A 26,338-nucleotide genomic window follows, 5' to 3' on the forward strand; every position below is an offset into this window, starting at 1 on the left:
CTCGGGGGTCTATTTTGTCCATTTTTAGTCCGAATTTTAACCTCAAATTTTCAGGGATTTGTTAATAGTCAACTATACACAGTCTGTGAAAGTTTGAATAGGTTTTGACCGCTAAATCTCGTTCTGATGAATAAAGAAGGTGTAGAATTAAGAAATCTCAATAAAATTCAGCTAATCTCTGCAGAACTCCTCCTCCTGTGCTCTGATACAACTTTTAGGATCGTTTTCTGACCCGAACGAATCTATCAGAGGAGTTTTTGTCAGTTCGGAAAACAAGTAACTAATGAAGAAACAACTAGCAATTCACTTAAATCACCGATTTGATTGATATTACAGCTTGTACAGTCAAATCTCACACCGGCAGCACTTCGGTATGGAATACAAGGAACTGTTATCTGATTTTGCTCCTGAACTCCTATTTATAGTACTAGTAATTTCGTTTGAAACGTCCAATAGTCAGTTGGAGCGGAATCAGAACATAGTGATTCCGCTCGAAAATGCAACTTCACCATTTAGAGCGAAATCAACCCTAGGAGCGAAATCAGCTAGTTAAACTCACAAAATTTCCAATTTTCTCGATCTATGAGCTCTGAACTATACAAACTAATCTAAGACTTGATACAAGACGAAGTCGACAGATGCATGCACTAACATCTGCAGAGTGTTCAGCACGGGGCCGTGCTGGGCGGACACGGCCCGTGCTGAGCTTACTGTAATGAAGAAATTGTTGTCGGATGGCCCTGTTTTCGTGCATGGGGCTATGTTTCTCGTTTCCCTTGTTATCCTTCACCATCACGAGTGTGTTTTATTCCTGCAAATTAAAATTAAACTAAAAGATTAAACTAAACTAAGGATAGTTCCGCGGAATGCCTCCGTGGTGCGCCACGTTAATAAGGGTCCTTGGCTAGACCCAAGGTGAGGTTATATGTTTTCCGAGCGGGATGTCTTGCATCCCATGTTGCACCGTCGGAGAGCATCATCCAAACTCGAATCAATAACCTTCATGTAATTGACCGGGTCATCGTCCTCTATTCGCTTCCCAACCCCGAACTTCACTTCCTTATCCCCATATTTTGAAGTGAGTGTTCTGTCATTCATGTCTACCACTGCTTGCGTGGTGGCTAGAAATGGCCTCCCTAGTATGAGGGGGACTTCGGTGTCTTCCTCCATATCTAGTATGACAAAGTCGGCCGGGTAGACGAAATTGTCGACTTTGACCAATAGATTTTCAGCGACACCTTGCGGGTATTTGACGGATCTATCAACAAGTTGTATACTCATCTTGGTAGGGCTCATTTTTCCTAGGCCGAGTCGTTTAAACATTGATGTGGGCATGAGGTTAATGCTAGCCCCAAGGTCGGCTAGTGCATTACGAATGGGGGAATCCCCGATCGAGCAAGGAATTGTGAAGCTTCCGGGATCAATCTTCGTTTGGGGAAGTTTGTTGAGTACGAGGGCGGAGCATTCTTCGCCTAGGTTAACTAATTGCAATGATTCAATTTTCCTTTTATGAGTGAGGAACTCCCTCATGAATTTTGAGTATTTAGGCATTTGAGTTAAGACTTCTATGAAAGGAATATTAACATGCAATTGTTTTAGTAGACTTTCGAATTTTGCGAATTGCTCATTGGTCTTTTGACGAATTAACCTACCGAGGTATGGAACCGGAGGAGCCTTGGTTGGCTATTGAAATAGAGGAGAAGCCTTATCTTGTTGGGGCGGGGTTGTGCTTTCCTCGGTTGGTGGCGGTGGAGCTTCCACGGGACTCACGATACGGTTTCTTAGTGTTATGAGATGAACTTGAGCTTTTGGGTTTGTTTCAGTATTACTCGGTAACGCGCCTTGTGGTCTCTCAGTGAAATTTTGGGATAGTTGATTTAATTGTTTTTCAATGTTTTGTATACTAGCTTGTTGATTTCTAAAATTCGATTCCAATTGTTGAAATCGATCCGAGTTTTTCTTTTCAGTGTCGGAGATGAGGCGAGATACGGTATCTTCAAGCCTCTCTCGTCTACTTTGTTGTTGAAGGAAATTTTGTGACTCGTTTCTTGGTTGTTGAAAGTTTGTTCGTTGGTTTGGGTTTTGGTGGTTACTACTATTGCCGGGTTTTCTCCAACCAAGGTTAGGGTTGTTACGCCATCCTTGGTTGTAGGTACCCGTTGGAGGACCCGACGGCCTAGGTCTATTATCAACGTAGTTTACCGATTCTGGTTGATCGTCTGTTTCTTTCATACAACTCCAATTTTCATGTGGCCCACCACACCCTTCACAGGCCATAATCGAGACCGTTTTTGCCATTTCTAACTTTTTAATTTTTGAATAAAGGGCCTCGATTTGGGCTTGTAAAGAAATGCTTTCATCAACCTTATGGGCGCCCGGGGCAATAGATTTATTACCTCGGGGAGTGTGCCACTGAAAATTGTTTTGAGCAATTTCCTCAATTTGATTGTATATTTCATGTGGGCGGCGGTTACCTAAAAGTCCCCCGGAGCTAGAGTCAAGTGTTTGCCTTTTGTGTGGCAACAACCCATTATAGAAAGTGGATACTTGTTGCCATATCGCAAGACCATGATGAGGAAACTTTCGCAATAGCTCCTTGAACCTTTCCCAAGTTTCATATAAGGATTCCCCATCCTCTTGTGAATATGTATTAATTTCAGTCATTAATTTAGCCGTTTTAGCGGGAGGGAAATACTTACATAGAAATTTTTGGGCTAGTTCTTCTCAGGTGTTTACCGATCCAACTGGGAGGGCGTTAAGCCAAGCTTTTGCTCGGTCTTTTAGTGAAAAAGGAAACATTCGGAGGCGGATGGCGTCATTTGATGCTCCATTGATCCGAAAGGTATCACATATTTCTAAGAAATTAGTAATATGTAGATGGGGATCCTCGTCCGCAAGCCCATGGAAGGTTGCGGAGTTTTGAAGCATTTATATCAAATGTGGCCAAAATTCGAAGTTATTGGCTTCGACATTCGGTGCATTGATAGCGGCACCGAGATTACCTACGGTGGGTCGTAGTTAATCCATGAGGGTACGTTGGTCCGCCATTGGAAGTGGTTCCCCCGAAACTCTCTCTTGGTTTTTAGCTTTAAGTCTTTTTCTGAGAAAGCGTTCGGGTTCTTCTAGGGGTTCTTTTATGTCTTTATTAGAACTGGAGCTCATACACTACGTAGAAGGTTCAGATGTGGCGTTTGATTCCAAGTCCTGCAATTAAAACAGAAAAGAACGTTGGTCAGAAAGTTCACCACGGCCCCGTGCTCAGTGAACATGGCCCGTGGTCGGAGATACAGTGATTGTTTTCCGGATCCCTGTTACTGGAAAGTTGGACACGGCCCCGTGTTGCACCGACACGGCCGCGTGCTCAGCCCTCTGTAACTCGGAAAATAAAAACTGCCAGTGATACTGCTGGGCACGGCCCATGTCCGACCAAGCACGGCCCGTGCTGAGCTCTACAGAAGCTGAAAAATTAAGAAAATCCTAAAAAAATAAAAAGAAAATAGAAAAAATGATTAGGCCGTTGATTCCTAACTTTCTTAAAACCCTTGTGTCCTCGGCAACGACGCCAAAAACTTGATGCGTGTTAGTGTGTATATGTTTTTTGTATATATTTTAAGCCCTTTTTACACTTTTAGCCAAGTTTTAAATTTATGAAACACGATATTTACTAACACTAAACACATATATGGGCAAGTGCACCCATCGTGGACGTAGTATAGTGTTGGTAAGATATCGAGGTCGTCCAAGGACACAAGAGCTTTTAGTACCGGTTTATCCCCAACGTCTAATCAAATGAAAATGTTAGAAAAAGATTTCAAACTAAGAAAATAAAACTAACTAAAATCCTGAAAAATAAAATAAAAATAAAACAGATAGACAAGATGAATCACTTGGATCCGACTCGTGTGTAGTGTAACCTTTGATTATTTTTGCACTTTTGCACTTGTTTAAGAGATTATCTTTGTTATTGTAGTAGGCCCCTCTTTTGAAGGTGACGTTACCCTCAACCTAGTAGTTTGAGTCAGCAAGGATACAATCCTAAAGGGTCGGATTATTGAAAGATAATTAATTAAGTTATTAATGCATAATGTGGTAGGCCCCTCTTTTGAAGGAGACGTTACCCTCGGCTAAGTAGTCCGAGTCAGCAGGGATACAGTCCAAAGTAGCCGGGTTAAAGTTTTAATAGTAGTTTAACTTATGAGGGGATCAAGAGTTTGGACCCCCGCCATCCAATACCTTTGGGTATTGAAGGAGGTCCTACTAAATTTGACCCAGGTCCTTTGCAGGATCTATACACTGAACAATGGCAAGACTCTTACCAAACCGTTCCCTTAACCCCCGACCAGGAAGCCAACATACCTCCATATAGACCGTGGAGATATGAATGGTGAAAATCTTTTATTTTATATAGACAGTAAAATAATGCCAAGACACCACGGACAAACGATAAGGAAGAATCACCTTCAACATAAGAAACTAGTAATTAAAGTCATTAATACAAAACCAATTAAAAAGTGCAAAAGATTAAAAATTAAAAGTATTACACTAAACGCTTGTCTTCACCAAGTGATGTAAGAGACTTAGGCAAACATGGCCTTTGATTGTCAAGAACTCTTACGATCAATCTTGGATCCCGAGACGACTCACACACTCTATGATGGACAATGGATGATGGTGGTGGATGATGGTGGTGGATGATGGTGGTGGGTGGTGGTGGGTGGTGGGTGAAGTGTGAGAGAGGTGGTGTGCCAAGGGATGAGTTGCAAGAGCTCCAAGCACTCCTATCTATAGGCTGAACAGAATCTAGGGCACGGCCCCGTATCCATCTGACACTCTCTCTCTTCATTAATTGTAATTCGCAATTACAATAAATGCGCCTGCAGCAACTTGACCACGCCCCCGTGTCCGCTGGGCACGGCCCGGTGGTGGGCAGTAGAAGCTTCTATAGGTTTGTCTTTTCTGCTGCTACTTGGGCACGGCCCCGTGCTCGCTGAGCACGGGGCGTGTTCAGTCTTCTGTCTTCTTTGTTTTGCTTGGCAGGATGCTGTCGGGGGGGGGGGGGGGGGTCGGGTATATCACTTTTGTTTCTTTTCTTGTATTTATGTTAGATTTTGCTGTCTTTTTGCTTCTTTTGTTATTTTGAGCTCATTTAATCCTGAAAATACAAAATGAAGACAAAAGCATACTTTTTCCAACATTAGTACTAAAAAAGGGTTAGTTTTAAGCCACAATTGATGTAATTTATATGTTGCATTTTGTGCACATCAAAAGGATGAATGCATCCTCAACATACGAATCAACTAACAGGAAGTCAGAATCCTCATACAAACCATATCGCTCCAAGCCATATGGTAGAAATGATAACAAGAAAGTGAATGTTGTTGAAGACGAGGATCCTGAGGAGTATCCTGAGTTATCTGAATATTGTTTTTCGGTTAACATACCTGAACTAATATATGCTATGCAGGGTTTAGGAGACAAAGCTAGGTGGCTTCGGAAGAATCAACAAAAGGCTGATTGGAAGGATAAGTCCAAATGATGTGCCTTCCATGAAGATTTTGGACATATTACAGAGGATCGCATTGCTCTGAGGAAGAAAATAAGCTATCTCTTGAGCAAAGGTTATCTGAAGGATCTCATGGGAAGATAGAAAAACAAGGGTCAGGATACTGAGAAGGATCTTGAACGAGCAGCATCACCTCCTGCGGATGCCAAGATAATTAACTTTATTTCTGGAGGATCCGACATTTGCGGGACTTCATATTCTACGGCAAGAGACATGCAAAGGAGGCTAAAGCCGAAAGAGGGGAAAGACCAAGCAGGATGACGACCCTCACAGCTGACAAAGTGATCACTTTTGATAGTGATGACATGGATACCGTCCAGGATCCTCACCATGATGCTCTGGTAATAACATTATATGTGGCTAACCATTTTGTACACAGGATATTGGTGGACAATGGAAGCTCCGTCAACATAATCCAACTAGAAACGTTGAAAAGGATGAATGTATCTCCAATAGACATAACTTCAAAATCCACTGTACTCGTCGGCTTCAGTGGAGAAGCTAGGAATACCGTGGGAGAGATTAAATTACCAGTATATGTTGAAGGGGTCAATTCAATACAACACTTTTGTGTGATGGACTCCTTATCCTGCTACAATATGATATTGGGCAGGCCATGGATCCATATATGAAAGCTGTGCCGTCAACTTATCATTAGTGCATCAAGATCCCTACACCCTGGGAAGTTGTCAAAGTGGAAAGTGATCAACAAGAAGCTAAGGAGTGTTACTCATCCTCGATGAAATCCTCAACCAAGCCTAATGCAGCATAGCAATTAAAGATACGGGCCCATAATATTGCGAAGGCATCAGAGAAGGGTGTAAAGAAAATTACCCTGGATCAGGATAACCCGGATATCTCGGTGCTCGTGGGAACCAACATCCCTCAGGATATTGAGGACCAATTAACTAATTTTTTGAAATGCAGGATGTCAAAATTCGCGTCGAAGCACGAGGATATGACAGGTATTTCCAAAGATATTATCACACACAAGCTTGGTATTGACAGGTCATTCAAGCCTGTCCAACAGAAAAGAAGGAAATTCGCTCCAGAACGAAATGCAATTATTCAAGAGGAAGTTGAAAGATTGTTGAAGTCCAAAATGATCAGGGAGGTCAAATTTCCGAGGTGGCTAGCAAATGTGGTCATGGTTCTAAAGAAGAATGGGAAATGGAGAGTTTGTGTAGATTACACAGACCTAAACAAAGCTTGTCCAAAAGATCCATTCCCACTTCCTCATATTGACTCAATGGTAGATGCTACTGCCGGCCATGAAATGTTAACCTTCAGCAGATCCAGATGGAACCTTCAGACCAGGAGGATACTGCCTTCATGACACCAACAGGTATTTATTGTTATACTGCTATGCCTTTTGGTTTGAAAAATGCAGGTGCAACATATCAAAGATTGGTAAACATGATGTTCAAAGACAAACTGGGGGACACTATGGAGGTGTACATCGATGACATGGTAGTGAAATCTAAGAAGGCTGAGGATCATCTCTAGGATATTGAAGCAGCATTTGATATCCTGGATCAGTATAACATGAAGCTGAATCCTACTAAGTGCCATTTTGGAGTGGGGGCAGGAAAGTTACTAGGATATATGGTGACAAAAAAGAGGGATAGAAGCGAGCCCAGAACAGATCAGAGCCATCCTGGATATCAAATCACCTTCGAACATGAAGGATGTTCAAAGACTGACAGGACGAGTAGCAGCATTAAACAGATTTATCTCAAGATCCTCAGAAAAATGCAAGGAATTTTATGATATCCTTAAGATGAATAAGAAATTCGAGTGGGGAGAGAAGCATGAAGCAGCCTTACAGGATTTGAAGCAGTATCTTTCAACCGCACCTCTATTAATGAAGCCTGAGGATGGTGAACCATTATCCCTGTATCTTGCAGTATCAGGGAATGCAGTAAGTGATGTCCTTGTAAAGGATCATGAAGGTCAGCAGTATCCTGTTTATTATGTTAGCAAAAGTTTATTAGATGCTGAAACTAGATATTGTCATTTAGAAAAATTAATATTAGCACTAGTTATGGCATCAACAAAGCTTAGACATTACTTTGAGACACATAGGATTCATGTTAAAACCAACTATCCTGTTAAAAATGTGCTTAGGAAACCCGAGATGTCAGGTAGAATGGCTAAATGGTCAGTAAAGTTAAGTGCCTATGATCTAGTGTACGAACCTAGAAATGCCATAAAATCTCAGGCTTTAGCTAACTTTGTGGCTAATTTCAGTAGTGATATTCAAAATGAAGTAGACTTAGAAGTTCAACAACTAGGAGAATCCTCAGAATCCTGGACATTATATACTGATGGTGCCTCTAATGTTAAGAGGAGTAGGATTGGGTATACTACTAAAATCGCCACAGGGGGACATAATACCCCAGGCTATTAGATGTGAATTTCCTGCCACTAATAATGAAGCAGAATATGAGGCTTTGTTTGCAGGATTAGAATTGGCTAAGAACATGAATATTAATAGTTTGCAAGTATATGTTGATTCCTTGTTAATTACTAATCATTTTAATGGCTCCTATGCAGTTAAGGGTGAAAAGTTAATTGAATATCTCGATATTCTCAAAAAGTTAGCAGGATATTTCGATGTTTTTACACTTGAACAGGTACCAAGGGAAGATAATGCTGAAGCAGATGCTTTAGCAAATCTAGGGTCATCAGTCAGGATACCTGAGGGAGTCCAAATACCAATACTTCACATCCTATATCCTTCTGTGGATCTATACAAGACTCAGGATAAGGAGGTAACCAACATTCAAGATCATGGTTATGATCCTGACGAGAATACTGAATCCTGGATGAATCCAATCATAAGATATCTCAAGGAAGGAGACATTCCTGAAGACGAAAATCCTAAGGCATTTAGGATGAAGGTATCACGATTCACCATTATAAATAATATTTTGTATAAGAAATCTCTTGCAGGTCCATACCTAAGATGCTTGAAGGATCCTGAGGCCGTGGAAGTGCTTCAGGATATACATGAAGGGGATTGTGGTAACCACACTGGGGGCAGATCTTTATTCTCAAAAGTGTTGAGAACAGGATACTATTGGCCGACAATGAAGAAAGATGCTGCGGAATACGCTCGAAGATGTGATGCATGTCAGAGGCATAGCAATATATTGCATCAACCAGCTGAACTATTATATCCTATAGCTTCCCCTTGGCCATTCATGAAGTAGGGAATCGACATAGTGGGAAAGTTGCCAAAAGCTCCAGGAGGAAAAGTTTTTATGCTAGCAATGACTGACTATTTTTCTAAATGGGTTGAAGCTGAAGCATTTGTCCAAGTTAGAGACCAAGAAGTAGTATCCTTCATAAAGAGAAATATCCTGACCAGGTTTGGAGTACCAGCTGAGATAATCTGTGACAATGGTTCTCAGTTCATAAGTGTAACATTCCCAAAATTTTTATTTATATAATATCTATATAAAAACTCATGTTATTAAAAGGATGTATCATGGGTAAATTGACCAATGGAAATATGAGGTATTTTGAGCGAGCGTAGGAACCATTTAATAATAAAAATACATTATATTTGAACCTACTTCGTTTTAATGAAACTTGGTTCAAAATGAAGACAAAAATATGCTCGTCCTCATGGCATATTCATTGTTTTATAAAACGTCATATTTTAAAAGCTATAAGCGCCAAATAAGCAAAAGCTGAATAAATAATAATAATAATAATAATGATGATGATGATGATGATGATGATGATGATGATGATGATGATGATGATGATGATGATGATGATGATGATGATGATGATGATGATGATGATGATGATGATGATGATGATGATGATGATGATGATGATGATGATGATGATGATGATGATGATGACGATGACGATGACGATGACGATGACGATGACGATGACGATGACGATGACGATGACGATGACGATGACGATGACGATGACGATGACGATGACGATGACGATGACGATGACGATGACGATGACGATGACGATGACGATGACGATGACGATGACGATGACGATGACGATGACGATGACGATGACGATGACGATGACGATGACGATGACGATGACGATGACGATGACGATGACGATGACGATGACGATGACGATGACGATGACGATGACGATGACGATGACGATGACGATGACGATGACGATGACGATGACGATGACGATGACGATGACGATGACGATGACGATGACGATGACGATGACGATGATGACGATGACGATGACGATGACGATGACGATGACGATGACGATGACGATGACGATGACGATGACGATGACGATGACGACGATGACGATGACGATGACGATGACGATGACGATGACGATGACGATGACGATGACGATGACGATGACGATGACGATGACGATGACGATGACGATGACGATGACGATGACGATGACGATGACGATGACGATGACGATGACGATGACGATGACGATGACGATGACGAGACGATGACGATGACGATGACGATGACGATGACGATGACGATGACGATGACGATGACGATGACGATGACGATGACGATGACGATGACGATGACGATGACGATGACGATGACGATGACGATGACGATGACGATGACGATGACGATGACGATGACGATGACGATGACGATGACGATGACGATGACGATGACGATGACGATGACGATGACGATGACGATGACGATGACGATGACGATGACGATGACGATGACGATGACGATGACGATGACGATGACGATGACGATGACGATGACGATGACGATGACGATGACGATGACGATGATGATGATGATGATGATGATGATGATGATGATGATGATGATGATGATGATGATGATGATAATAATAAGATAATAAAATCAAAAAAGAAAAACTTATTGAAATTGTAAAGTGCACGTGTGTGCATGTGACTAAGTTAATAGAAGTAAGAATAATAATAAATTAAAACCAAACACTCATTAATTGAATGGTGTACGTGTTGCATGCAACTGTTGTAAACGTGGAAATAATTGCGTGAAGTTCAAGTTGTATAGCAACTATAAATAGCCATCTAACTCTTCAAAACAAATGCTCACATCCTTTTTACTCTTTCGCCATCTCTCTAAATCCATTTTTCTTCTTTAAGTATTAGACACCTATAATAATAATAATAAAGCCATGTTAGGTTTTAAGTGTTTTAACCCTTGATCACTGATACCCTGTCCAACTAACGTAGGACCCCGTAACGTATGTCGAGGCTCTGCCTAAAATTCGTTGGGGTTCTGTCTCGTGACGTAGGGATAAAGTGAAATCGGGTTACTATACTTAAAGTGAGTGCACTATATATTTTATTAAATAAACCAGGAGTGGTACCAAGATATATCAACTCTCCAAAAATATTTCCAACACCCCTAATATATTTAGAGTGCCCCTATATGTCTTAAAATACACCCCGTATACGAAAACCGGTCCCGAATACCCTTATTTTTGTAAAAATAAAATAAAAACAAATCTGAAAGCCGCTCGCAGGCCGCGTGAGGCCACACCATTAGTTGACGCGGGCCACGACAAGGCAGGCCACGCGCCCTCCTCCGGAAGCCACCACGTGGCGACACGTGGCGAAGCTAGGGTAGTGACACCTCAAGGCTACGCTGTTGACCGGGTTGACGCGGGCCGCGTAAACCCTGGTCTTCTATTACGCGGGCCGCGAGAACCTGAAGATCAGGCCCTATAAATAGCAACCATCGACAGTTCATTCAAATCGTTCAGAATTCAATTTTCTCTCTCAATTTCTATAGTGTAGGCCCTATACTCGGGTATTATACCCCCTAAATAGCAAAGCTCTGCCTCGTTGTAAGTATCATAACCCCTGGATACGTATTAGATACGTTGCCCGATTGATCTAGGGTTCCCTAACGGCTGTCGTGGTTCTGCCCGACGTAGTCGTTGGAATGCCGTCTCTGGGAGAGTATTACTAATGTTAAAATGGGTTATTATACTAACACGTGTGCATTGTTTATTTAATTAGATTATAACCAGGAAGTCACGAAGGAAAGATCTATAATAGCAATGTGAGTAATCTCCTTTTTGTAAACAGTTTTTACAAAACCTTAACCTTTTTACAATACAATTTAGCAGTGATTGAGTCTTTGTAATTCTACAATTACTGCCGGTATGTTGGGGTTTTGTATACAAAATTTGAGTAATGTTACCATTGGACGAAGAGTTAGCCAATGCGTAATATGACCCACTAGTCAGACTTGACACTACTGAATGAGTAATTGTGTAGATATAAACATTGTAATCGCCCTCAATACTGTTTAATTTGATAACATCTTTCTTGATTAAACTGGGATTCACTCACCAGTATTTCCTGCTGATAAAATGTTTTAAACACATGTTTCAGGTAACTTAGTGTGAAGCCCATAAAAGCCAGCTGGAGAGCACTGAAGGCTTAGAAAAGTGGCAATAAAAGTTACCTAATTAAAAAGGAGAATTATTTTCAATAATTGGGGTTATTCCCTATAAATGTATCAAAATGAAAAATCAGGTTTTGTCCCACTCATAAAAATATTATCAGAAAAACTTGGTTTATCCCATTTCTTTAATTTAAATATGTTGGTGTTTAACTCTGATAAAATATTTCCTAACTACGATCCTGATGAAATTTTCCGCTGCCAAACTAATAAACACCGATACCACTGAAACTGGCTCACGGCCGCCCGCTCCCGGAATAAGGGTCGGGGGTTGTGACAGAAGGTGGTATCAGAGCTATGCCACTGGTTTAAGCCCTTTAGGTTTTCTTCCAATACCTAAACCCTTAACCATTTGTGTTAGGAAATTAATATCTTATGTGTTATCATGTCAACATAAAAATCTTAACGTTATTTTTATGCCATTTAACGAATCTTAAATTCCCAATATGTGTTACCCATATCTGTATTTTACACTTATGCTATGGTATATATATTAAGGATATATATATTAATAATAACATGTCTCAATAAACTTCGTGATATCTTATATATCCATTATATTCATAAGTATATATGAGAATATAATACAATATAATTTTTATAATAATAATAATAGAATATTAATGTAGAAGATAAATGCAATTAAAATATGATACTTTGTAACATCATGATATAAATATTTAGTTAATATATGTTATACCTAAATGATTTTATAAATTCTCCAAATAGGTAACTCCCATTGTATCTTACAAGATGTTAGAGAAATTTATTCATAATATAATATTTAATTATGTATCCACATATTTATGTAAATACAATTCAAAATAAATTAAAATAATATTATGATATTGGCATTAATTACTTAAATGAACGCAGTATATATTTTATAATTTCTGATATAATTTTTCTCGAATTAAAAGATATGTATTTGTCAAAATTTTGATAAAACATACAATTATATTAATTATGTTAAAAGATAATGTTTCAGCATTTTTTTAAACACAATAATTTAAAATACTTTGTAAATCACTTTATGATTCTTTATCGTATTATTGAATATTAAATCTTATTTATCAAAATTTGATAAATTATGTAATATTCAGAAATTATGTATAAAGTCAACATTTATGATATTTAATATATTAAAAAATTTATATAACACGTGCTCTCTAAAGAAAAATCTTTAAGATATGTTGTTATTATCATCATTATTTATATTAAATTTTGTTTTAAATTAAACTAATAATGGTAATAATATTTTTGAAAGAATAAAATAGTTGGCTCTTGAATAAAGTACATTAAAAAGGATTTTATAAAACGTAATTTTATAATAAACAAGAATTATTACAGTCCGATGATTTTAAAATTTAAACACATATACGTATACCACAGAAAATGCAAAATATTTTATAAAACAGTATTTATGAAACCAGAATACATACAACAACTTGATATTGTAATTTTAATACATAATACGTATGTGTCAACAGGAAATAACTTAAAACTTATTTGTAAGTCAAATGTATGTATATTTTATATTTACGATTTATATCAATATTATAACTAATATTTTATCCATGAAGTAAAATATGTACAAAAATATTTAGTATGATATAATAATATGGTTTAAAATATATATACATATATTTCCAAAGAAAACACTTTTTACCATTCGATAAGATCTATTTAAGTCATATATATATATATATATATATACATATATATATATATATATATATATATATATATATACATATATATATATATATATAGGGAGGAGCTCATGCGAGAACCACACTTATTGTGAGAACCTTGAAAACCAATGTGAACACAACCTAAAATAACTAAAAAAACCTAAAAAAACCTAACCCTCACCCCTCCCCCCCCCCCCCAAAAAAAACCTAAACCCCCCCCCCCCCAAAAAAAAAACCCTAAACCCCCCCACCCCCCCCCCCTAAAAAAAAAAACCTAACCCCCCCCCCCAAGGTAAATGCTAAAAAAAACCTAACCCCACCGCCCCCCCCCCCCCCCCAAAAAAAAAAAAAAAAAACCTAAACCCCCTCCCCCACCCCCCCCCCTAAAAAAAAAAAAAACCTAAACCCCCCCCTCCCACAAGCTAAAATGCTAAAAACTAAACCCCCAAAAAACCTAAAAAAATCTAAAAAAAATCTAAAAATTTTTTTTTGAATTTTTTACTATTTTTATGTTAAAATCGCTACTTTTAGAAGCCAAAAAAAAATTTTTTTTTTTGCTTCGAAAAGTAGCGATTTTTTTATAAAAAATATTAAAAAATTCAAAAAAAAAATTTTTGTGTGATTTTTAGCTATTTTTAGGCATTTTTGGTGTGTTCACATTGGTTCTCGCGGTTCTCACAATAAGAGGTGGTTCTCGCATGATCTTCTCCCTATACATATATATATATATATATATATATATATATATATATATATATATATATATATATATATATATATATATATATATATATATATATATATGTATATATATATGTATATATATATATATATGTCGTAATATATTAATGATCGAATTTAGAAACATCAGACTTTTTATTGGTTATTATGAATATTAAAATAAGTAGAATTTGAATTAAGTTATAAATATGTTTTTTTAAGTTAACCTATCCAGATTAAAATTGCTCTAAAAAGAATCCAGAAAATTATATCTCTATTAAATTTATTCCTTCTGGTGAATTCCCTTTTTGTTTTAAAAGTATTATCTTCAATAAATTTGATAGAAATTTATTCGGTTAATATCAAGGAATAAACAAAGTTATGAAAATAAAAAGGATAGCTAATACAATTAATTATGTAACTGGATTTTTATAAAGTTGATATTATAAAGGAAATTTTACAACTGTATACTTATACGTATGTATATACCAGACACAAATTTTCTTGATGCTATATATACAACATAAGAATCAAATGTCTTCTGCAACATGACAAGATTTTATATAACAGAAGAAACAGATCTATATGTTTACTTAAGATCTATTTTGTTACCCAGCTTTAATTCAAAAGATACCTTAAGGATATCTGTATTAGCACCACCTCTTGAAAAACAATAAATGGGTCAATGACAGAAAATCTCAGAATTTCATATAAAACTTTTACCTTTATTTTGAATACCTATCCAGCAATAAGCCCTGGAAATATAAGTAAATTAAGACAATATAAAAGGAAGAAAACATATAAGATTTCATTTTCCTTATATTTTGATAAGACTTATAGTAAAAGAAAATGTTAAGATATAACATATATAGGTTATTTTAATTATCATCGCATAATGCTGATAGCTATGACCATAATAATGCTTAACAAAATATGCCTGTATAAATTGCTTAGTTCTGTGATAATTATATCTGAACATGTTTGTAATTCAGATGTCAAAGGAAATAGCATGTGATCAAGAAATTGAGGCTAGTAATGTAAACTATTTGGATAGAAATACTATAGAAAATATAATAGCTCAAGGAATATCGAATGCCATACCCTCGATCATTGAAGCTATTAAAATTTCTGTGCCTATAAACGAGAATCCTACTATACATTGTAAGCATACCCATCACTTCATACCTAGCCCTAGTATCAACAGAAGTCATGATATTCGTATCAAAACTCCATCTTCCAAACGAAAGAAAACCACAACCTATGGCTACTCCTACAAGGAATTCTACTCTAACAAATCCTCCAAGGACAAAGGAATGAAACCAGAAATTACACAACCTACCAGTAACAGCAAAAAGCACGCAAGAGAACGTTATCTTAAAAAGACCATTCGTTGCAACTACTGCAAGAAAGCTGAACATGTACCAGAGGAATATAGAAGGAAAAGGGAAAATAACGTATGTTACAAATGTGGAGATCCAGGCTACCTCCGTCACTACTGTCCAAAACTATCTAAAGCACCTGATAACGAGGATCGAAACCCCGATGAAGCTAAAGAGAACGCATAAAAATTTATAACACCCGAGCCAACAACAATTTCTAAAATAAAGCACCCTTATATTTTGTATGCACTTAATTTTTAGTTGATTTTTGATTCCGAATAAAACTTCATCAATAAAAGGTCTTTGTTTTTCTTTTATAGAGTCAACTCTTATTTGCCTCATGTCTTGACAAATTCCTATGTTATACATTGCCTGTCATACATGTGAATTCATTTCAAACGCTCAATTATTCGCGAGTTTTAATGCATATTTCGTTAAACTCATTCTGGTAATCTATATGACTGCCTAATATTAACTTTTGTCAACCGATTTCTTGGAAAACTCCTCTTCTTTTCAGAATTTTCAGATTTTCATTGAAACCATTTCTTGTCAATACATATATCCATTGTTGGAATATGTCCAAACCAAGCTCAATTGTTTGAACTTGCTCATATATATTTCAAAATCCCATATGATGAATTGAGATCATCATATTCAAGGTAATTTCGTTATTTGAACTTGTTTAAAATCTTCAATTTCGATATATCATTTGTTAAGACACGACACCTTGCGGTGGCGATTTCTTTGAAACTTGGACTTATTTCATTTTCATACCGAGGTACGAATTATTTACTTATTGATTCACTATCCTAAAACCAGTCTTAATGCAATTTTGTGTTAAGATAAATGCATCTCCAGTAATTCTTTCATTCTTGAATTGATTTCACAATTATTTCTTCAATTGAAATATCCTATCTTTTGAAATATCCAGATTCGCTAAAACTTTCAGTTAATTTCGAACACGGTGAATTGGTTCGGTCACCGTAATTGTTGAATTGTTTCAGTCACTACAACACCTTGCGGTGTCTGTATAAATTTGTAGCCTGTGCTAATAGTAAATCCTAATCATACATCATTCGTTTGACTCATCATTCAGGTATTCTTGATACAATTATGTATTAAGACCATGATACACTAAATTCTATTGTATTGTCCAGTGTATCTTTGCCATTCAAATAAACGTTATTGATTTCTAGTTTAATCATTGACAAATCATTTTTCATACATCTATTCTCATTTGATATTGTTAGACTACCTCAATTGGCAATCAAAGTAAGTTCTCTTTTGACATTGAATCCTATTGTTCCTACAAATTATTGCATTTCAAATTCTATGCCGATCAAATATCTCTTTTGATTTATGTGAAACTTAGTCATTTCGATAATGGTATCATTTCATCAATTCCTGAAACTAAGCTTTGAGATAAGCTAAAATAAAGTGTGATAGGTATTGGTATGCCGTGAGAATGAAGACTAGAACAGTGCGAGTACGACAAATAAGCGATAACACCTGGCCACTGTTATTTCTTGTTTATTAGTACTACTCGGTTCTAGAATATCATCCATCATGAGAATACTAATTCCCTATTAACCGGTAACTAAAAGTATTCATCTATATTTTAGTAAATCTCGAGGACGAGATTTAAAACAAGGTGGGGAGGATGTAACATTCCCAAAATTTTTATTTATATAATATATATAAAAACTCATGTTATTAAAAGGATGTATCATGGGTAAATTGACCAATGGAAATATGAGGTATTTTGAGCGAGCGTAGGAACCATTTAATAATAAAAATACATTATATTTGAACCTACTTCGTTTTAATGAAACTTGGTTCAAAATGAAGATAAAAATATGCTCGTCCTAATGGCACATTCATTGTTTTATAAAACGTCATATTTTAAAAGCTATAAGCGCCAAATAAGCAAAAGCTGAATAAATAATAATAATAATAATAATAATAATAATAATAATAATAATAATAATAATAATAATAATAATAGTACTAATAATAATAGTAATAATAATAATAATAATAATAATAATAATAATAATAATAATAATAATAATAATAATAATAATAATAATAATAATAATAATAACGATGATGATAATAATAAGATAATAAAATCAAAAAAGAAAAACTTATTGAAATTGTAAAGTGCACGTGTGTGCATGTGACTAAGATAATAGAAGTAAGAATAATAATAAATTAAAACCAAACACTCATTAATTGAATGGTGTACGTGTTGCATGCAACTGTTGTGAACGTGGAAATAATTGCGTGAAGTTCAAGTTGTATAGCAACTATAAATAGCCATCTAACTCTTCAAAACAAATGCTCACATCCTTTTTACTCTTTCGCCATCTCTCTAAATCCATTTTTCTTCTTTAAGTATTAGACACCTATAATAATAATAATAAAGCCCTGTTTGGTTTTAAGTCTTTTAACCCTTGATCACTGATACCCTGTCCAACTGACGTAGGACCCCGTAACGTATGTCAAGGCTCTTCCTAAAATTCGTTGGGGTTCTGTCTCGTGACGTAGGGAACTAGGGATAAAGTGAAATCGGGTTACTATACTTAAAGTGAGTATACTATATATTTTATTAAATAAACCAGGAGTGGTACCAAGATATATCAACTCTCCAAAAATATTTCCAACACCCCTAATATATTTAGAGTGCCCCTATATGTCTTAAAATACACCCCGTATACGAAAACCGGTCCCGAATACCCTTATTTTTGTAAAAATAAAATAAAAACAAATCTGAAAGCCGCTCGCGGGCCGCGTGAGGCCACACCACTAGTTGACGCGGGCCGCGACAAGGCAGGCCACCCGCCCTCCTCCGGAAGCCACCACGTGGCGACACGTGGCGAAGCTAGGGTAGTGACACCTCAAGGCTACGCTGTTGACCGGGTTGACGCGGGCCGCATAAACCCTGGTCTTGTATTACGCGGGCCGCGAGAACCTGAAGATCAGGCCCTATAAATAGCAACCATCGGCAGTTCATTCAAATCGTTCAGAATTCAATGTTCTCTCTCAATTTCTATAGTCTAGGCCCTATACTCGGGTATTATACCCCCTAAATAGCGAAGCTCTGCCTCGTTGTAAGTATCATAACCCCTGGATACGTATTAGATACGCTGCCCGATTGATCTAGGGTTCCGTAACGGCTGTCGTGGTTCTGCCCGACGTAGTCGTTGGAATGCCGTCTCGGGGAGAGTATTACTAATGTTAAAATGAGTTATTATACTAACACGTGTGCATTGTTTATTTAATTAGATGATAACCAGGAAGTCACGAATGAAAGATCTATAATAGCAATGTGAGTAATCTCCTTTTTGTAAACAGTTTTTACAAAACCTTAACCTTTTTACAATGCAATTTAGCAGTGATTGAGTCTTTGTAATTCTACAATTACTGCCGGTATGTTGGGGTTTTGTATACAAAATTTGAGTAATGTTACCATTGGACGAAGAGTTAGCCAATGCGTAATATGACCCTCTAGTCAGACTTGACACTACTGAATGAGTAATTGTGTAGATCTAAACATTGTAATCGCCCTCAATTATGTTTAAATTGATAACATCTTTCTTGATTAAACTGGGATTCACTCACCAGTATTTCCTGCTGATAAAATGTTTTAAACACGTGTTTCAGGTAACTTAGTGTGAAGCCCATAAAAGCCAGCTGGAGAGCACTGAAGGCTTAGAAAAGTGGCAATAAAAGTTACCTAATTAAAAAGGAGAATTATTTTCAATAATTGGGGTTATTCCCTATAAATGTACAAAATGAAAAATCAGGTTTTGTCCCACTCATAAAAATATTATCAGAAAAACTTGGTTTATCCCATTTCTTTATTTTAAATATTTTGGTGTTTAACTCTGATAAAATATTTCCTAACTACGATCCTGATGAAATTTTCCGCTGCCAAATTAATAAACACCGATACCACTGAAACTGACTCACGGCCGCCCGCTCCCGGAATAGGGGTCGGGGGTTGTGACAATAAGTAAGAGGACTATTGACTTTTGCAAGAGTTGGGGAATCAAAATGATCACATCTACTCCGGTACATCCTCAAGCAAATGGGCAAGCAGAATCCTCAAACAAGAAAATAGTCAACAACCTGAAAAAGAGACTAGGAGCTAAAAAAGGAAGATGGGCAGAAGAACTACCCTTTGTTTTATGGGCTGACAGGACAAGAATAAAGAATGCAACTGGCCAAACTCCTTTCTCCTTAGATTTGGAGCAGAAGCGGTGATCCCAACAAAAATGGTGATACCTACGGCAAGATCCAATCTCCGGGATCCTGAGCAGAATCCTGAAGCTATGTGCCAAGAATTAGATACTGTGGATGAAACGAGAGATGCAGCAAAGCTAAGGATGGCAGCATATCAACAGAGGATATCTAGAGCATACAACAAGAATATAAGGACTAGGAGGTTTCAAGTTGGGGATTGGGTGTTAAGAAAAGCTTTTCAGAATACTACTAATCCTGCCGATGGAAAATTAGCTCCAAAGTGGGAAGGACCATATGAGATAAAATCGGAAGCAGGAAAAGGAGTATATCGACTCAAGAATGTGGAAGGGGATATGCTACCAAGATCCTGGAATGCTATACATCTAAAGCTTTATTTCAAGTGAGTTTAGAATTTAATTTCTAACTCATAATGGTATGAATTCCATCTCTTTTCAATATATTTGAGTTTATTCTTTCGAACCCAATACTGAATTAAGCATCGGAGGGGTGTTAGCCAAGCTAGCACCCACCTTAGTTTAAGGTTGTTTTGCAGGATATGCTCCAAGATATACACTCATGATAACTCGAAAGATTAGAGGATTGGTCCCCTCTCTCACGTTTAAGGGATCCTAATCCCTTCACAGGTTTAAAGGTATTCACCTTTCTCTCGAATTGGGTTTAAACACCCCGCCTGGAGCGCAAGTTATCTAGGGATAGTTCAAGGTAGCGGGACCAGTTCATGTAAAAGTGGCTGACAATTTCATTGCTATTGGCTATATCCTGGACCCTAAAGGTATATGAGGATTGATCACCCTCTGTCACGAAAGGGTATTTTCATACTCTCTAAGGTTTAAAGGTTTTCACGTTTCTAAGTCTTGGAGTTTGTACACTCTCGCCTGTAACGCATGAAAATCAGGGTTTATCCCCAGGATATTAAGGGTTTATCCCAGGATATTCAGGATTTATTTAGTAAAGCTAAAAGTACGACTGTTCTTGCATTCTTAAGTCTTCAAATATATTGAACACAGGGGACATATGTGTTATGGGTGAAATTCTGAGCCCATATCCTGAGAATTATCTTGAATTATATTTTGTTTATATGATACCTGTTCACATCCGGGATGCTGATTCAGGACATTGGTAACATCCTGAATAGTATTCTCAGGGTTATTAACAGATTATGTGCAGGCACGTGGGTTAGAAGCTGGCAACGTTCATGAAGACCTTTTCTACTAAAGACTCGGTCCAAGTCGTTCACAGGAAGCCGTTGAAGCCGCTTTACTCGGTCTACAACGTTCACTTTGGAATATTCGGAGCATCCCATGTTTATAGGAATTTTAGTTTACATTTCGTTACTATAAATAGATGGGTATACCAGATCGAATAGGACATCACAACTACTGTTTTGGTCAAATATCACACAAGGATAATGCATCCAAACTCTTTGTAAACGGGGAATGATGCTTGGTATGATGAACAAAGTAAAGGATCACTTAAATGTAGACTGCACAAGTGACACAAAGATTTATACGAGGAAAAAGCCCTTGATCAATGAATGACCTCCGGCATAAAAAACCTCGGGTGATGGAAACTACCGATCACCAAACTTCAATATATCAAACAATGTTTACAACTTCGGATGGTAACGAGCTAGGTACAAGGATCACTATAGTATCGTATGCTAAAGTGTGTGAGAAATGTGTTGTGTCTTCCAAATGCTTAAGAGTGCCCTTTATATAGGTGTGTGTGGTCGTATTTTAGGCAAATCACCTAACTACTAGCTCGTTACCCCTTTAGGAATAGAGGTAAATTTAGCCTAACTAAATGCCCGTAATTTGTGCTAAGTTTCCATATTCTCTATAACATCTATCTTTGGTTATGTATGTGCGAAATCAGCGTGACAGATTCCTTGTTAACGTTGCTAAGACTGGATCCAACTCATAATTCCTGCAAAACAACATTAAATTCAAAGAGAGTAATCGTTAGTATGAGGATCCTTAAGATGATCCATGATCCTGATCCTGAAGCTCTTCTGAGGATCACTATCTGCCAAAGAAACAAGGATCACTTGTTAGGATATCATGTAAGGATCACATGTCATTAAAATCCTGCCCTAACAATTGCCCCTAAAATATAAGGAGTAATTATGTAATATTAACGAGTTATATTTTGCCGAATCTTATCTATAACTAACTCAACGGATATATAGCCGTTAAGAATGAACTATCCGTTGCGATCTGACGTCATGGAGATGACAGCCCTGCACAAATCATCATTATAAATAGAAATAGGGATAGGATCGTTTGCATTTAAATTCAAGAACTCTTCTCTTTATAACCGCGATCAGAGGATTGAACAGGTATTCCCCTTCTCCTTCTCTCTTGCTTACTCTGTTTTTCTTTCTTTTTCCATCGCCTTGTAGAAAATGTTGCTCCGGAATTCTCCCGGCAAGGATCCTAAGAATAATAGCCCCTTGAAGGGTCAAGGGATCATCAAGGATTCCCCCACCGAGAGGTGTTGTTTTACTGATTCTCAGATTGACAAAATCCGTCATTGTTTTCCGGTGAACACCTTCTTTAAATCTTTCAAACCTACCGCTTTGAGCGATTATATCTCTGAGACTTGGGTAGCTTTCCCGGTTACTCCTTTCATGATAGGATACTCGTATCCTTTCCCTTAGTTCACCGAGTCTTTTTTCTCCCTTACCGGCATCTGCTATATCCAAGCTATGCCGATGATCTGGAGGGTTTTATACACCCTCGAAAGGATCATCGAACAAGAAGGGATTGATCTAGGTATGGCGGAGTTGGGTGAGATGTATGATCTTACAACTTTTGGATCCCACCGGTGCTTGTTCAAACGAAAAGCTAGAGAGGAGCACCCTGTTCTTAAGGTTACTAAAAATGATGTGAACTGGATGCGGCGGTTCTTTTTTGTGAAGAGAGATACCATCCCTGATGGGAAGGATCTGCCCAAGAAGTGGGCTACCCATGGTAGGGTAGAGGATCCTGGAAGGATCACCATAGAACTTATTCCTTAGCATAAGGATTACTGATGTTCTGTTATTTCCTTGTTGTGCAGCTATCTCCGTTTCACATCTGAGGTTGACACCTGCTGCAAAAGAGAGGCTCCTTGCCTTTAAGAAGCTTGATCCTGAGATAAGAACTTTCCAGGTTACCACCCAGGATTCTCAGGAAGTATCCTCTGCCTCTGTCACAATGTCAAGTAAGTATCCTTATTTGAGGAGTAGTTATATAATGAAAGTCAAATAATATTAAGATACTTATCTTGTTCTGGTTGTGTAGGTGCTGGAAAATCCTCTAAGTCTGCTTCAAAGTTCGGCATCGATGATCTTACAAATGTCAAATCCTCAAGGAAGAAGACTCCTGCTGCTAGCCCAAATGCTTCAGCCCCTAAAGCACCTATCAGGGTTAAAGGAAAGAAGAGAAAGGCCTCTGAGGATTTACAAGGTCTGCGCTTGCTCCGCCAACAGTTTCTGGACTACTTCAACGAGGTAAGGATCACTGCCCCTGTTTGTGTATCCTGACAGTTCTGAGGATCACTTGTTTTTGATGTTATACCTTGTTTTCCTTGCAGAAATTTGCTGAGATAGAGACGTATGTTGGCCACGTCGAGGATCAGGACCGCCAGATTGCCGACCTCCAACAAGTTGCTGTGTTGAAGGATCTCAAGATAGCTGATCTTGAGAAGGAGCTCCGAGCCACCAAGGATGATGCTGCCAAAATGCTGATCAACTTTGACTATGAGAAGCATGAGATCACCCAAGATGCCAAGGTCTCTGCTGCAATAGCAATGTACAAGATCCAGCTACAAATGGCTATGGAGGCTCAGGATCCTACCTTCGACAGGAGCACATGGGACGTAGATGACTGGAAGGCGAGGCTGGCAGAGCTTGATGATGATGAAGAGGCTGAGGAGATCCCGATGCTTGAGGGTGGAGATGCTGGCAAGGATCAAGGTGGAGAGGCAAGTGGAGCCGGTGGTGATGGTGCAGCGAAGGATTGAGCTGCAGGATTGGGCAATGATGAAAATTTCGAGACTTAGCCGGAGCCCAATTTTTTTTTGTTTAATGGTTGTGATGTTTTAAAACAATTATGGTTTGTATTTGAACAATAGGTTTAGGGTTGAGGATCTAGGATCCTGTGAACAATAGGTAGGATTATATATGGTGGAGGGATCCTCTGTTTGGGGGATGAAGCCATTGTGATCCTGCCGCTTTTAATTTCCTGCACTTGCTATGACCGCGTGAACAATGGACACCCTTTGCCAACCCATGTGGACGGGCCATGTTTTGCTGGTAGAAACGTGGGTTGGCAATTTTGACAACTTTGAAGGGTTTTAAACCTTTGTTAATAAAATAACTCTAATTTTTGGCTTATCTTGTGTTGTTATCCTTTTAATTTCCAAATGTTTTGATATATATTTGTCTGAGTGAGTAAAGTTAAGCAAATTATGTTTAAGAAATTTAGGATATGATCCTGGATCAAATATCCTATAATCGAAAATTTTCAAAGTAGTTTATTTTAAGGATCATAGGTTCAGTTGTCAAAGTATATGGGTTATTCAAATAAATAATGAATAGAACCAAAACAGTTAAGGATCATACCTGAGAATCCAAGTTAGGATCCTAACCTCTATCACTGTAATCAGGATAACCATAAGAAAAACTTTTAATGGGTAATAAGGATTGAGGATCCTTAATTGTTTAACTTCGAAAACCTGAAAACAAAATATAACTTGGGACTAAGCCAATATAAGAGATAAGTTAGTAACTGGGGACAAGCCCAAAGGATAACTAGGGACAAGCCCAAAGGATAACTGGGGACAAGCCCAAGGATAACTGGGGACAAGCCCAAGGATCGTATGTAAACTGGAGTATGGCCCTTACTGGCGACTATCCAAACTTAGTGACATGAAAATGCCAAAACCTTAGATAACGTGAAAACGTTAGAAACCTTAGGAACGGATGTATGGTACGTCTACCATTATACGTAGGATCCTAGGTATAGCCAGTACGATGGAATTATCAGCCCCTAAAGCGAGTACTGGTCCCAAAGACGTGAACTATACCAGGATCATCGTGCGCTACAGGCGAAAACTGGGGACAAGCCCAAGGATAACTGGGGACAAGCCCAAATAACTGGGGTTGAACCCAAGGATCTGAGTTGCTTCTGAAGATTGTCGACATTATGCTAAGGATACCTGGACTTATCAGAACTCAAAATCTCGTGAGAGAAGGATGAAGGATACATGATCCTTATCCTTAAATAAGAAGATATGTAAATAAGAGTTCAAGCTTAGGACATTACCAGAGTAAGGATCATTGATGCTTCAGGGATCCTTGAAGGATACTTCCAATGTAAGGATCATACATGCCAGAAGGATCCTGCTCACATGAATTACTTTTTCAAGTGGACAGCATTCCAGGCTCTTGGTAACAGATTACCTTCCATGGTAAGCAATCTATATGCCCCCTTTCCTGCTTCAGCTTGGATCAAATAAGGGCCTTCCCATTTTGGTGCCAATTTCCCATCAGCAGGATCGGTGGTATTTTGGAATGCTTTTCTCAATACCATATCCCCAACTTGGAATTTCCTTATCCTGACATTTTTGTTGTAAGCACCAGCCATTCTTTATTGGTAGCTAGCCATCCTTATCTTAGTCAGATCCCTGATTTCTTCTATAGTATCCAAGTCTTGAGCCAGGTTTGCATCATTCTCCTCAGGATCACGGGTACTTGTTCTAGCAGTTGGAACCACTATTTCTGTTGGGATCACTGATTCTGCCCCAAACACCAAAGAGAAGGGTGTTTGACCAGTAGCATTCTTGGGGGATGTCCTATCAGCCCAAAGCACATAAGGCAATTCCTCTGCCCATTTCCCCTTCTTGAATCCAAGTTTCTTCTTCAGATTGTTGATGATGATCTTGTTGGATGATTCTGCTTGACCATTGGCTTGTGGGTGGACTGGTGTTGATGTTATCATCTTAATCCCCCAACTGTCACAAAAGTTAGTAGTCCTGCTCCCAATAAATTGGGAACCATTATCACATACAATTTCGGAAGGAACGCCAAATCTAGTTATAATATTTCTCTTAATAAAGGATATAACTTCCTTCTCTCTGACTTGGGCAAAAGCTTCAGCCTCTATCCACTTGGAGAAGTAGTCAGTCATAGCAAGCATGAATACTTTTCCACCAGGTGCCTTAGGGAGCTTGCCAACTATATCCATCCCCCATCTC

The 26,338-nt window shown here is 37.9% G+C and overlaps 1 non-coding gene across 1 annotated transcript; it reads left to right on the top strand.

Moving 5' to 3' along the window:
* Positions 1 to 2,563: 2,563 nt before the first annotated feature.
* Positions 2,564 to 2,670, top strand: LOC118488496. The gene has a single exon (XR_004885035.1). It is a non-coding gene; the product is annotated as a small nucleolar RNA R71 (small nucleolar RNA).
* The last annotated feature ends 23,668 nt before the right edge of the window (positions 2,671 to 26,338 follow it).

The sequence above is a fragment of the Helianthus annuus genome, chromosome 16, assembly GCF_002127325.2.
Source record: "Helianthus annuus cultivar XRQ/B chromosome 16, HanXRQr2.0-SUNRISE, whole genome shotgun sequence".
NCBI lineage: Eukaryota > Viridiplantae > Streptophyta > Magnoliopsida > Asterales > Asteraceae > Helianthus > Helianthus annuus.